We start from the raw sequence: 13,076 nt of genomic DNA on the forward strand, positions 1-13,076 counted from the left end.
GAAGTGCGTGGTGGTGAAGGGAACGCGGCTTCGTACTTATATGTTTTTTTTCAGCAGCGTCTCCTTCCGCGGACGCTGTTGTCGCTGCGGCGCGCGTCTTTCTTTGCTTTTCTTCTGACCTCTTCATTCTCCTCTATATTAATTAGGCTAATTGATTAATTAAGCAATTAACTAAACTCAGTCCAACTTAGTTGCAGGATCACTATACGATCCCTTTGATTGGTTGCATGGTTACTAGCCAAAGTACAATTGGCCCCATTTGAAATTCGCGCACTGTGACGTCACGAGCATTTCGACCAATTGAAAAGCGTGACATTGGGGGTGGAGCTAGTTACGAGGCCGACGCCGACGACGACGCGAAACCCAGGAACGGACGCCAAAGAGCTGCGCTCTAAAATGGCTGAGGCTAGTCAGATGCGAAGCATATTGATGGCTAGGCTTGGTCGTCGCTCAAATCAGCCCTGCTTCTAGGCGGCATCCCAACACCTGGCCGCCTCGTAAGTGCCCGGAGAGTTGTTGTTGTTGTGACTGACCACGTGCAGATAGACGAGAGGGAAAAGATCAGAGGAGAGAGAAAAAGGAAAGAAAAGACGCGCGTCGCAGCAACAACTGCGTCCGCGGTAGCGAACGCTGCTGAAAAAAACGGATAAGCGGCCGAAGCCGCGCTCGCCGAAGCGAGGACAGATGCTCGCCGATGCCCGGAGAGCGAGCCAAGCTCAGCTTTATACCACTGCTGTAGCGTCACGTGGTCAGCTGCAGCGCCTCTGATGTGGAGCCTCCACCGCCGTGGCCGACCGCGCGAGCCGGCAGCCCATCTCTCCTCTGTTATGACGTCATGTTGTCACGTGGTCAGCCGCAGCGCCTCTGATGTGGAGCCTCCACCGCCGCGGGAGCCGGCAGCCCATCTCTCCTCTGCTGTGACGTCATGTTTTCACGTGGTGTCACGTGGTCATGGTAGCTCCACCGCCGCGCTCGACGGGCTGTAGTGTAGCTCTAGTAATATGCTTCGCATAAAACACGCAGTAACACTGATTTCTCAGTGCATTCGTCACCTGCACCGTGAAGGTAGGACCAGCCAGGCTGCACGCCGTGAGGGAAAGGAGGAAGATCGCAGTGAAAGAAGAGAGGCAAAAAGAGGTGCCGTAATGGAAGGCGCCGGTATAGTTTTCACCACCTAAGGGATCCTTACAGTTCACTGACATAGCACAGCACACAGGCGCCTTTCCTGACACTGCGTCCGAGATTGCGGCCGAATGACAACTCCCCTAGACGGCACGGTTAATTGCCCACTGAGCGTAATGTAGTAACTGCGCCTTCCTTTTCCTCTCAGACTTTTCAGTTTGGCGGCCATGAAAGGCAGGACACAAAATTTTGGCTTTAAAATTCGCTTGCTCTATTCCTTAAATTTGTTCAGTTCTGTATTTGATATAACAACTAGGCGGAGCTAGCGTAGCGCAATGACATTTTCGCCGTGATACTCTGTGCGACGTTATTTTCGCGTATTATTGTCACAAGAATTCTAAGCTAGCTACTGGGCCTCAGAGCACTCTAGAAGCTAAAGTTCAGTCTTTTAAATTCAGCATCATTGATTATCAGCGGTACCGCGGTCTCTCCTGACTTATTTACGGGCGATATGTGTAGCCGTAATGTGTGCTTCTGTTTTGTAGAGGGACGGCTGTCCCTTCTATGCTCCTGGGTACAAATAAATTTGTGTTGAGTGCTACGTGATGAACTTTTCATAGGTTCACAACGTCCTCGTTATGTGGGGCGTGGGTGTGATGGTGGGAAGGATCACTTCTGCGAAAGCTACACCATCTGGCAGGGAAACATCCCCTACTCATCGGTGGGGACTTCAACAGTCAGCATACTGACTGGGGACGTCAAGGACTTGAAGAATTACAAACCAATCAGCTTATTGTCCGTTGCCTACAAGGTATTTACTAAGGTAATCGCTAATAGAGTCAGGACAACCTTGGACTTTAGTCAACCAAATGATCAGGCAGGCTTTCGTAAAGGATACTCGACAATAGACCACATTCACACTATCAATCAGGTGATAGAGAAATGCGCAGAATATAACCAACCCCTATATATAGCCTTCATTGATTACGAGAAAGCATTTGACTCAGTGGAAACCTCAGCTGTCATGCAGGCATTGCGGAATCAGGGTGTGGAAGAGTGTTATGTGAAAATATTGGAAGATATTTATAACGATTGCACAGCTACTATAGTTCTCCATAAAGTCAGCAATAAAATTCCAATACGGAAAGGTGTCAGGCAGGGAGACACGATCTCGCCAATGCTCTTCACTGCCTGCTTACAGGAGGTATTCCGGGGACTGGAATGGGAAGAGTTGGGGATAAGAGTTAATGGAGAATACCTGAGTAATTTGCGATTCGCTGATGACATTGCCTTGCTAAGCCACTCAGGACAAGAACTGCAAAGCATGATCAACCAGTTAGACAGGCAGAGCAGAACGGTGGGGCTAAGAATTAACATGCAGAAAACCAAAGTAATGTTCAACAGCCTAGCAAGGGAACAGCAGTTCGCAATTGGTAGCGAGGTGCTGGAAGTAGTAAGAGAATATGTCTACTTAGGGCAGGTAGTGACCGCAGATCCGGATCATGAGAGGGAAATAACTAGAAGAATAAGAATGGGGTGGAGCGCATATGGCAGGTTCTCTCAGATCATGAATGGTAGCTTACCAATATCCCTGAAGAGAAAAGTATACAACAGCTGTATCCTACCGGTACTCACCTATGGGGCAGAAACGTGGAGGCTAACAAAGAGGGTTAAGTTTAAGTTAAGAACAACGCAGCGAGCTATGGAAAGGAAAATGATAGGTGTAACGTTAAGAGATCGGAAGAGGGCGGAGTGGGTGAGGGAACAAACGCGGGTTAATGACATCTTAGTTGAAATCAAGAAAAAGAAATGGGCTTGGGCAGGGCATGTAATGCGAAGGCAAGATAACCGCTGGTCCTTAAGGGTAACGGAGTGGATTCCAAGAGAAAGCAAACGTAGCAGGGGACGGCAGAAAGTTAGGTGGGCGGATGAGATTAAGAAGTTTGCGGGGATACAGTGGCGGCAACTGACAAAGGACAGGGTTAATTGGAGAGACATGGGAGAGGCCTTTGCCCTGCAGTGGGTGTAGTCAGGCTGATGATGATGATGATGATGATGATGATACTGACTGGGGATACACAACCACGACACATCGAGGTCGCAGGCTCTGGCTGCTCCTGCAGAACCTCCAACTCACTGTGCACAACACGTTTCAGACGCCTACACGGATCGGCAACAGTGTCAGCATGGACACCAGTCCGGACCTGACGCTGAGCCGCTGTATCCGCGGCGTTACCTGGAACAGAACACAACATACACTGGGCAGTGATCATTACATTATACAAATCACTGTCCCGTACAAACCACCCCGTCACGCAAATACAGCACACAAACTCATTAACTGGGATGCTTTCGCGCTGCACGCACCGCCCTCCCAGACACTCCCATCGCAGACATCGATGCATGGGCGCAGTCACTCAAGCATGACGTTCACCACAACACGCCACACATTGAAACTACAACCGAAACACCTACCCTTGACACACGCCTAGCCCACCTCTGGGAGGCTTATCACAGCATCCTGGAACGCTGGAAAGGCAACAAACTTAACAGGACACTTAAAAAGCGGCTGGCAGCGCTGCAGACACAAATCCAACAGCACTCTGAGGAGCTCTGCAGATCCAACTGGGGACAGATATGCGACGGCATCGCCGGAAACCTGTCCAGCAAACGTGCATGGCAACTCCTCCGACACCTCATTGACCCCGCACGCACCAAATCAGCAACACAGCACCACGTGACACGCCTCACACATGAACACATTGACGATCCCGACACCCTTCTATACACACTTCAAACAATGTACACATCTCCAGGCGGCCCCATACCTCTACCGCACTACACAGGACAAGCACATCCCACACTCGACACCAACATCACGGAGACGGAAGTCAGAGCGGCCCTCCTGATTCTCCGCGCCAACTCCGCACCTGGTGCAGACTAGATCACAAACTCGATGTTCCGTAATCTGGATGACCAATCGATCACCCACATTACGAAATACTTCAACCAGTGCTGGAGGGAGGATAACCTCCCGCAGTCCTGGAGCCACGCGAAGGTAATATTCATACCTAAACCCCACAAACCACTCACCATTCAAAACCTTCGCCCGATTTCGCTAACCTCATGCCTCGGGAAGCTCCTCGAGCATGTTGTGTTAGCGAGACTCACAAGTCACATGGCGGACAACAATCTTTACCCGCATAGCATGGTGGGATTCCGCCCTCATCTATCCGCACAGGACGCCATGCTGCAACTCACACGCGACCTTTTTGACCTGCTTCTTCCAGGCCACACCAAGGCAGTCTTAGCTTTGGATCTCTCCAAAGCTTTTGATCGCATTGAACATCAGGTGATCATGACTGCTCTATCCCCATTGAATGTGGGTGTGCCCACGTACGCCTACATTCAAGCATTTCTGACTGACCGCACGGCTGCGATTCACTTCGGCCCTCTGTCTTCCACCTCCTACACGCTTCAGAGTATCGGCACCCCTCAAGGGTCCGCCCTTTCCCCCTTTCTCTTTAACATTACCCTCATACCCCTCGCCCGAAAATTGGCAACTATTCCCCACCTCAAGCACACTCTTTATGCCGACGATATCACCCTGTGGACCACCTATGGCAGTGACGGCGACATAGAGAACACCTTACAGGAAGCAGCCACCCTCACCCAAAATTACGCACGGACCATCGGACTGTCTTGCTCCCCAGAGAAGTCCGAACTGCTCCTCATCCGGCCTAAGAACCACCGCTGCCCCCGCTCCCCTATTGCCATTGAACTGAATGGTTACCCGGTACCTGAGGTTGGCACCCTCCGTGTATTGGGCCTGCACATCCAGAACAATGGCAATAACACCACTACCTTCAAGAAACTCAAGCAGATTGCAGGCGCGATATCGCACCTCATCCGCAGGGTTTCGGTACATCATAGAGGCATGAAGGAGCGCGACCTATGTCGCCTCATTCATGCCTTTGTCCTCAGCCGTGTATTGTACACTACCCCATACCTACAACTATCCAAACATGACATAAACGCTTTGGATGCTTTGATTCGCAAGGCATTCAAGGTAGCACTTCATCTTCCCCTCAGCACACCCACAGACAGATTACTAGGCCTGGGCCTCCACAACACGATCGGGGAACTGGTGGAGACCCACCTACAGGCCCAATACCTCACGCTCACAAAAATTTCCACAGGTCGGTATATCCTGGACAACCTGGGAATCAGAATACCGTCCAATGACCCAACCCTCCTCGCCATCCCACGACCCCTTCACCGGGAGCTTCTCATCAGGCTGCTCCCGAGGAATATGCACCCGTCCCACCATGAGCACCTCCGCAGAGCCCGTGCGAAGGCACTACATCGAGCGTACGGCCTCGAGCCGGACGCCGTATGGGTGGACGCTGCCTGCACGACTTGGTAGCTATCAAGGAACCGATAACAATGCAGGATATAGAAGTTTGTCATCGTGTCCCGACAAAGAATAACCCATGCCCAAACATTATCGTACAATTCCGAAATCGGTCAAAGCGTGATGCTGTACTTGATAAAGCCCGACAATCAAAGATTACCACTGACAGTCTTCACCTTGAAACAGTTGCACAGGCAAGCGTTGCCGATGGCAATTCTAACTCCGAAGGCGATTCAAACGGCAGCCTGTCTCGGACTCGTGCAGCAATTTATGTTAACGAGCACCTTTGCCCCACATTGAAAAAACTGCTGGGAATGACTGTCACTCGAAAAAAGGAGAAAAAATGGAAATTCGTCTGGACGAGAAATGGACGCATTTTCGCGAGAAAGGATGAATCGTCCGATGCGATCCGCATTGCCTGTGTAGGTGACCTAGATAAAATAGTTTAAGGAAAGTACGTTTCCCTTTGATTTTGTTTCACTTCATCATGGCCACGCAGCTCTTCTTGCCCGCTGATGTTTCTAATTTACATTCGAAAAACAAAAATGTCACTTCTTTCTTTCATTTGAATGCTCAGTCATTACGCAACAAAGAAGATGAGGTCTTTACTTTTCTCAAGTCGCTAAAATTCTCATTTGACGTAATTATGATAACAGAAACTTGGTATCGAGATGATGAAGAAGTTCTAACCCTCGAAGATCACAATACATTTTCCCAGCATCGAGTTAATAAGAAAGGAGGTGGTGTGATGTTAATGTTAAACAAATCTTTTAATGGCAGTGTTATTTCTCGCTTCTCCATGGTAGTGGACGACTATGAAATACTTTCTTATAGCTGTGGCTCAAATGTGTTTTCAGTGGTTTATCGTCCTCCCGGTGGAAATGTGTCTTCTTTTCTTTTGTTTCTTGACGATTTTTTGTCCTGGATAACTGACAATGGGCTGAACCTGATATTAGGTGGCGACATCAATATAGATTCTTTAACTTCATCTCATGAACAGCGTGAATTAAATATGGTTTTGGATTGTAACGGTTTTCGAAACGTCATCTTAGAGCCAACAAGAATGCATGCAGGCTCATCTATCGATGTTTTTATCACCAATGTTCAGTGTACATTCACACAATCTGGTGTAATCTGTGCTCAACTGAGTGATCACTTACCAATTTTTCTCTTTGCTGATCGTGTGAACAAGCGTCAACGAAAGAAACAAATAGTTCAAACATACCAAACGATAAACCCAGATACCTTAGAACTATTCAGAGCCAAACTTAAGGAAGTGTCCTGGAAGTGCGTGTACGAAATTAATGATCCAGATCTAGCGTACGATAGTTTCGTAAAGATAATTACAAGCATATATTTAGAGTGTTTTCCTGAAAGAACTTGCAAAAAGCCAAGGAAAGCTCGTAAACCGTGGATCAACAGAGACTGCCTCGAAATGATAACAAAGAAAAACAAACTCTACAGCCGTTTCCTTTCTTCAAGAGCTCCCGATGACCTTAAAGCTTTTAAAAATTTTAGAAACCAGGTAACATCATTTCTTCGCCAAGCAAAGAAAGACTACATGAATAAGCTATTCAACTCCAATACAGTAAGACGAAGCGATCTTGTTTGGAAGGAAATTAACAATATCTTAAACCCTCAAAGAGACCCCCAAACTTGTACATCGATCACAATAGGCGACTGCGCGTTATCTGGAAGGCAGCTGGCCAATCGCTTCAACGATCACTTTGTTTCACTTGTCAGGAGTGCTCATGATCAACGCTCTGCAGAATATCTAAAATTTCGTACCCCTGAAACTGCGTTTCTGTCCCCGACAGATAAGCATGAGATTCAAAGTCACTTCGCAACCCTTCGTAATAGCAGGTCTCGTGATATAGATGGCTTCCAGGTGCAACCCTTTAAATATGTCATTGATATTATCAGCCAAGTATTAGAGTACATATTCAATATCTGCCTAGAAAAAGGAGTATTTCCAAAGCGGATGCAAATGGCTAGGGTTTCTGTTATCTATAAAAGCGGTGACAGAAACGACCTCTCTAACTATCGTCCAATATCGATACTTCCCGTCTTCTCAAAATGTCTAGAAAAGGTGATGTTTAAACGTATTGCTAGCTTTAGTAAAAAACACAACCTAATAACTACATGTCAGCATGGTTTCAGAGAAGGCAGGTCGACAGAGAGCGCCCTTCTTGTGCAGAAAGAATTAATACTGGAATCATTTGAAAAGAGGGAGCTTGTTCTGGGCATTTTCGTTGATTTTTCAAAAGCGTTCGACCGGATCAACTATGAGACTTTAATAGCCAAGCTAGACATATACGGTTTTCGGGGCGTCTTTCTTCAGTTAATCCGATCTTACTTAACCTTCCGTTGTCAGCAGGTCAAGATTGACAATCAGCTTTCCGATATACAGCCTCTACGAGCTGGTGTTCCTCAAGGCAGCATATTGGGTCCACTGCTATTTAATCTTTACATAAATGATGTTACTAGTCTAGATAACCAATGCACATTTATAATGTATGCTGATGACACCAGCCTATTTTTTAAATCAACTAATGTATATGATCTCTTTGGGCAGGCGAATCAGTGTTTGCTTTCCCTCCATGAATGGACAGCCATTAACTCCTTGGAAATGAATACCAAAAAAACAAAAGCAATGCTTTTCCGTCCCAGAAATAGGATCATTGATTTCCTGGGATATTCGCTGTGGCTAGGTTCGGTAAAAATTGAGCTTGTCTCGGAATTTAAAAGTCTTGGAGTGTATTTCAATGAACATTTATCATGGAATAAACATATAGATACTACGATTAACAAAATAGCTAAGGTAGTGGGTATTCTTTCCAGGCTTCGGTATTGTTTACAGCAATGTGTAAAAAAAAATTATCTTTCAGTCCCTATTTTCTTCTGTTATAGGATACTGCTTTTTGGTTTGGGGGACCACCACCTTTTCGAATGTTAGCAAGCTTCACAGATTACAAAAACGAGCCCTTAGAATCATCGTCAACGTTTCTCGAGACGCACCAACAGAAGCGATTTTTCGTAAAATGAATATAATTCCTATCCCGCAGCAATATAAACAAACCTTATTAAGGCGCTACAGGACTACAGCCATAAACACAGCTATCTTCTTCAAGGAACTCTACAGACTTGAACGCAAGTCTCACAATTACAGCACTCGTACAAAAAATCATTTCGTCATTCCACAAACCCGAACAAATTACGGACGGCAGAGCATTAGTTACACCTTGCCTCTTCTTCTAAACACAATCCAATAGTTATAGTGTGCAGATAACACTATTATTATTTTTATTACCTCACTGAAAGTGTGCATTTCTGTAATTATGTTTTCCACACTGCGTGTATGTTTTTTTCTTCTTTGCCGCAATCCTATGTCACCTTTTCTACAGTCTTTAGCTAAACATTATGTGAAAGTGCCATTTCGCCCTGTTGTTTGTGTTAAAAATATTTTTCATTGCATAGTCCACTCTTACGCCGAAGTTACCAAGTTTTTGTACGGGGCGCAGCCCCTCGTCAAGCCTTTAATAGGCTTTTTGGCTGCGCCCCTAGCATCCTTGTGATGTTGAAAATAAAGATGACTTGACTTGACGGGTGATGAAGCGACAGCAGCTGCGGTGGACTCCTCTTCATCCACCCTCCTCACACTACCTCTCCCTCCAGACACGTCCCCAGAGGCTGCCGAGGAATCCGCCATTGCACTTGCTATCACTCGCACGGAAGCCCGGTATATATTAAGTGACTCTAAAACTGCAATTCTAAATTTTGCTCGAGGCCGAGTTCATGTCCCTGCTTTTCACATACTGGACTCGCCCGATGCACCCCCGCCCCGCCAAGTGGAACTGATATCGGTGGCCGCGCACTCCGGGAATCCCGGAAACGAGGCCGCCAGTCTTTCAACCCGAGGTTCTTTAAACCGGGCACAGGTGGCCTCGGATCGGGGATTCACGAAGGTGCGCATGCACTCATTCAGCGAGCTGACGCAAGCTTACAGAGCCTCACGCCAGCTCTATCCCCCGCCCCACTCCTCCCTAGATAATAAACAAGCAACACTCTGGCGCAGACTGCAGACACTCTCTCTCCCCTCACCCCTTACTCTAGCCCACTATCATCCCTCCTTCCCCCCTCTGGCATGCGCGCTATGCCCAGAACCCTTCGCTTCTTCCCTCCACATCCTTTCCCTCTGCCCGGCGGACCCTCCCCCGCGGGAACTAGAGAACCTCAAGACCTGGGAGGACTGGGAGACCCTGCTGCGCTCGGAGGACCCGGCCGTGAAGACCATCGCCACCGCCGTGCTTAGGAACATAAACACCTGAGGGCAGTGGGGTCGTGCGGGGACCCTGGGGCGTGCCCCGAATTCCTGTTGAAATAAAGTTTGTCTCTCTCTCTCTCCTCTTTATACTAAGTGCATCAATGTACCGTGTAAGAGAAACCTTAGCATTCCCCATCTAAACGTGGCCGCCCGGTTTCTCTAGCTTAGTAGCCGGAGTAAATTTCAACTGGTCGAGAGCGGTTCCGTTAAGCTAGAGCTTATCATTTGGTCTTCTACAAGAAACATGCCCCAGCGGGACCCGCCATAAGCTTAACAACACTAATCGCCGCCTAAAACATCCAGAGCTTCCTTCAAACCGTCACATCCCAGCAGCAGAAGTAAGAATGTGGTGCAACAACAAGCCTACTTTGGAGGGCTCTCTGTGCAAAAATGGCATGTCATGTTCCTGCACAGTAGTGATGACTGACCTCGCCGGCTTCAAACAGCAGAGTCTTTGAAGGGACCCTGAAATGATTCCGATAGGCATACTCTAGTAGAACATATGTGTAAAGGTGGTCTTTGTGGGTATTCCAGTCATATTTGGAAGCTCTGCGTGGAGAGAAAGAGAAAAAACTTTTTTTTATGAAAGGAATTCGAGATACGCCCCGGGGTCCCCGCAAGGCCGCACCGCCGAACCGCACTCAAGTGTTTATGTTCCTAAGGTCCATAACACTGGCAGCCCGGCCGGTGGCGATGGTCTGCACCGCCTGGTCCTCCGAGAGCTGCAGGGTCTCCCAGTCCTCCCAGGTCTTTAGGTTTTCTTGGCCCCAGGGGGAGGGTCCGCCGGGCAGAGGGAGAGGATGTGGACGGAAGGGGCGAAGGGTTCTGGGCACAAGGTGCAAGCAGGAGTGGGGAAGGATGGATGATAGTGGGCTAAGGTAAGGGGTAAGGGGAGAATGTGTGCCGGTAGTCTGCGGCATTGTTGAGTGTTTGTTATCTAGGGAGAGGTGCAACCCTTATAGCTTAGAAAAAAATCGCTACTCGCAGTAGCTCCCAACCGATTAGAGCAACACACCACACCGCGCGTCCTCTACCCCGATGACGTCAGTGGGAAGACTGGGCGAGCTTGAAGTCTGGCTCTTCTGCCCGCTGACATAAACGAGGTAGGAGACACGCCTCAGGGACTCGCCCTGAGGCGTGTCGCCCTAATCAGTTGCGAGCGACTGGGAGCAGCGATTTTTAAAAATTATTTCTACATTATAGGGTCACCCAGAGCTTTCAAATTTGACTTGAATGCCCACAAAGACCACCTTCACACATCTGATGCAGTAGGATATGCCCATCTAAATTATTTCAGGGTCACTCTAACTAGGGCTGTATCTACGGTCATTGCCGCGTCCCTCAAATGTCCTTCCTACCGCTAGAACTTTGTACCGTGATTATCACCGACTTAAAGTCCTCACTGCAATTCTTGTAACTCGGAACTCCCGTGGAAAAATTTCGACTCCTGTTACTCATCTGGCTGAAGACACACCGTATCAAATAACTTGCAGCTGCTTTCTAGCAGCTCCTATCTTACGTCCGCATAGGCAGGTCTCCTTGCTTAAGAATCTTGGTGACCTACAACATCTGCGGCTGTCGCAAAAGACCAGAGCTTCGGAAGCCACATAGCAATTCATCACTTCTTTACGGGTGCATCTGCACCTTTTTTTTAGTTACATGGCGCCTGTCACAAGTTCAAGTTTCTCATCTGCGCACCAACTGCGACAAATGCCGGTACTGTTTCGTAAGATTCTCCGTGCTGAGGCTCTTTTGTGTTCCAACTGCACTGTCCTATGTAGAGGTGTGAAGGCCGGAAAAGACACTGCAATTTTGGAAGAAAAAAAAACGTTTTTTTTCGTTTTTGTTTTCAGAGGAGAAAAGATAAAAAGAAACATTTTAGTTTAGGTTTTTGTTTTTGCTTTGAAAACCATTACAGCGTGCATCGTTGAACGATTGGAGAGCAGTCGTCATCGCAGGTGCCAGGTGGTGCTTTTAAAACACTCGTGCTGCGAGTACGCGAGTTGAAGGCCAGGGCAATATAAGATCCAGGCTTGACTTAAAAACACACTAATACTTGAACTCACGGCTGAAGTAGAACAAAATGGCTGCAAATTCTACAGCGCTATACAGATGGCATAAATAACATAGGCTGCTGCGCACGTAAGCGGTTTTAGCCAAATACAAGCCTAGCTTCTTGATTTCTAACGTAGCAGAGTACAAGACATCCGCAGGAATTTGGTCCAGGACAGGGATCTTCAGCGAAGCACATGGCCCCATCTACCTGGTGGCAAGGCCTTTGCACCAACCAGCCGCTAACTCCTCTGGCTTGCCGACTGCTGCAAATACCACCTTCATCGGCCAGCTGCGAACAAAACTGGTCACGTTTCGGAAACGTCCATACAAGGATTCGCAAAAGGCTTTCAGGGGAACGTGTTCGAAAGCTTGTGTATATGCAGGCGAACCTAGCTGTGGACACAACTTCAATCCATGCTGCTGCGCGCAGTGCCGCATCCAGCGACAGTGGCTGAGTCCGGTATGGAATAACTTATAGATCAGTTTTCATGTTCCCTTTCTCGGTGCAATAGAACAAGTTCGTTCCACAAATATGATATTTATATCTCCATATTCTCCTGAAGTGCAAATATTTATCTGCTCAGTGCAATAGAACAAGAAGTTCGTTTCACAATATGACATCTATAAGTGCGTATTCGACTGAACTTTGGAGCATTATTATTGATCGTTGTGCTGTTGCAAATAAATGTGTTTTTGTCACGTTTTACAAAATTTCCAATTTTTCATGAAAAAACAACCTGAAAAAAAAAAAACGTTTTTTTTTCATGCCATTCAAAATTTCTTGAAATTTTACATTTCTAGTCGTGTGAAACGTGTATATTGTCCCTTAGTGTGCGCATGCTTTTCTGATTGAGCGATATCCTGCTGTGGAGCGTTTAGAGATGGAAGGCGTGACTGCACGACGTAAACCTAGTTTGTGGACTCCGGAGGTCTAACAGCAGATCGGCACGCAGCCGAAAAACACTACCACATTTTTTCTGAGCATTAGCCTTAACAGATAGTTGCCGAACAGACATTTCATTAGGTGCCACGGGCAGAGAAACTGCTTAGAGACTCCATGTAATCCGATCCGGCATGCACAAAACAACCACCACCACCGATCACTTCAGAATTTTCTTCTCCTTTCTCTCTTTATTTTAATCGTTAAGAATGTTCGTTCTG

This window comes from Amblyomma mixtum, chromosome 7 (assembly GCF_055824585.1).
Source record: "Amblyomma mixtum isolate Tamu chromosome 7, ASM5582458v1, whole genome shotgun sequence".
NCBI lineage: Eukaryota > Metazoa > Arthropoda > Arachnida > Ixodida > Ixodidae > Amblyomma > Amblyomma mixtum.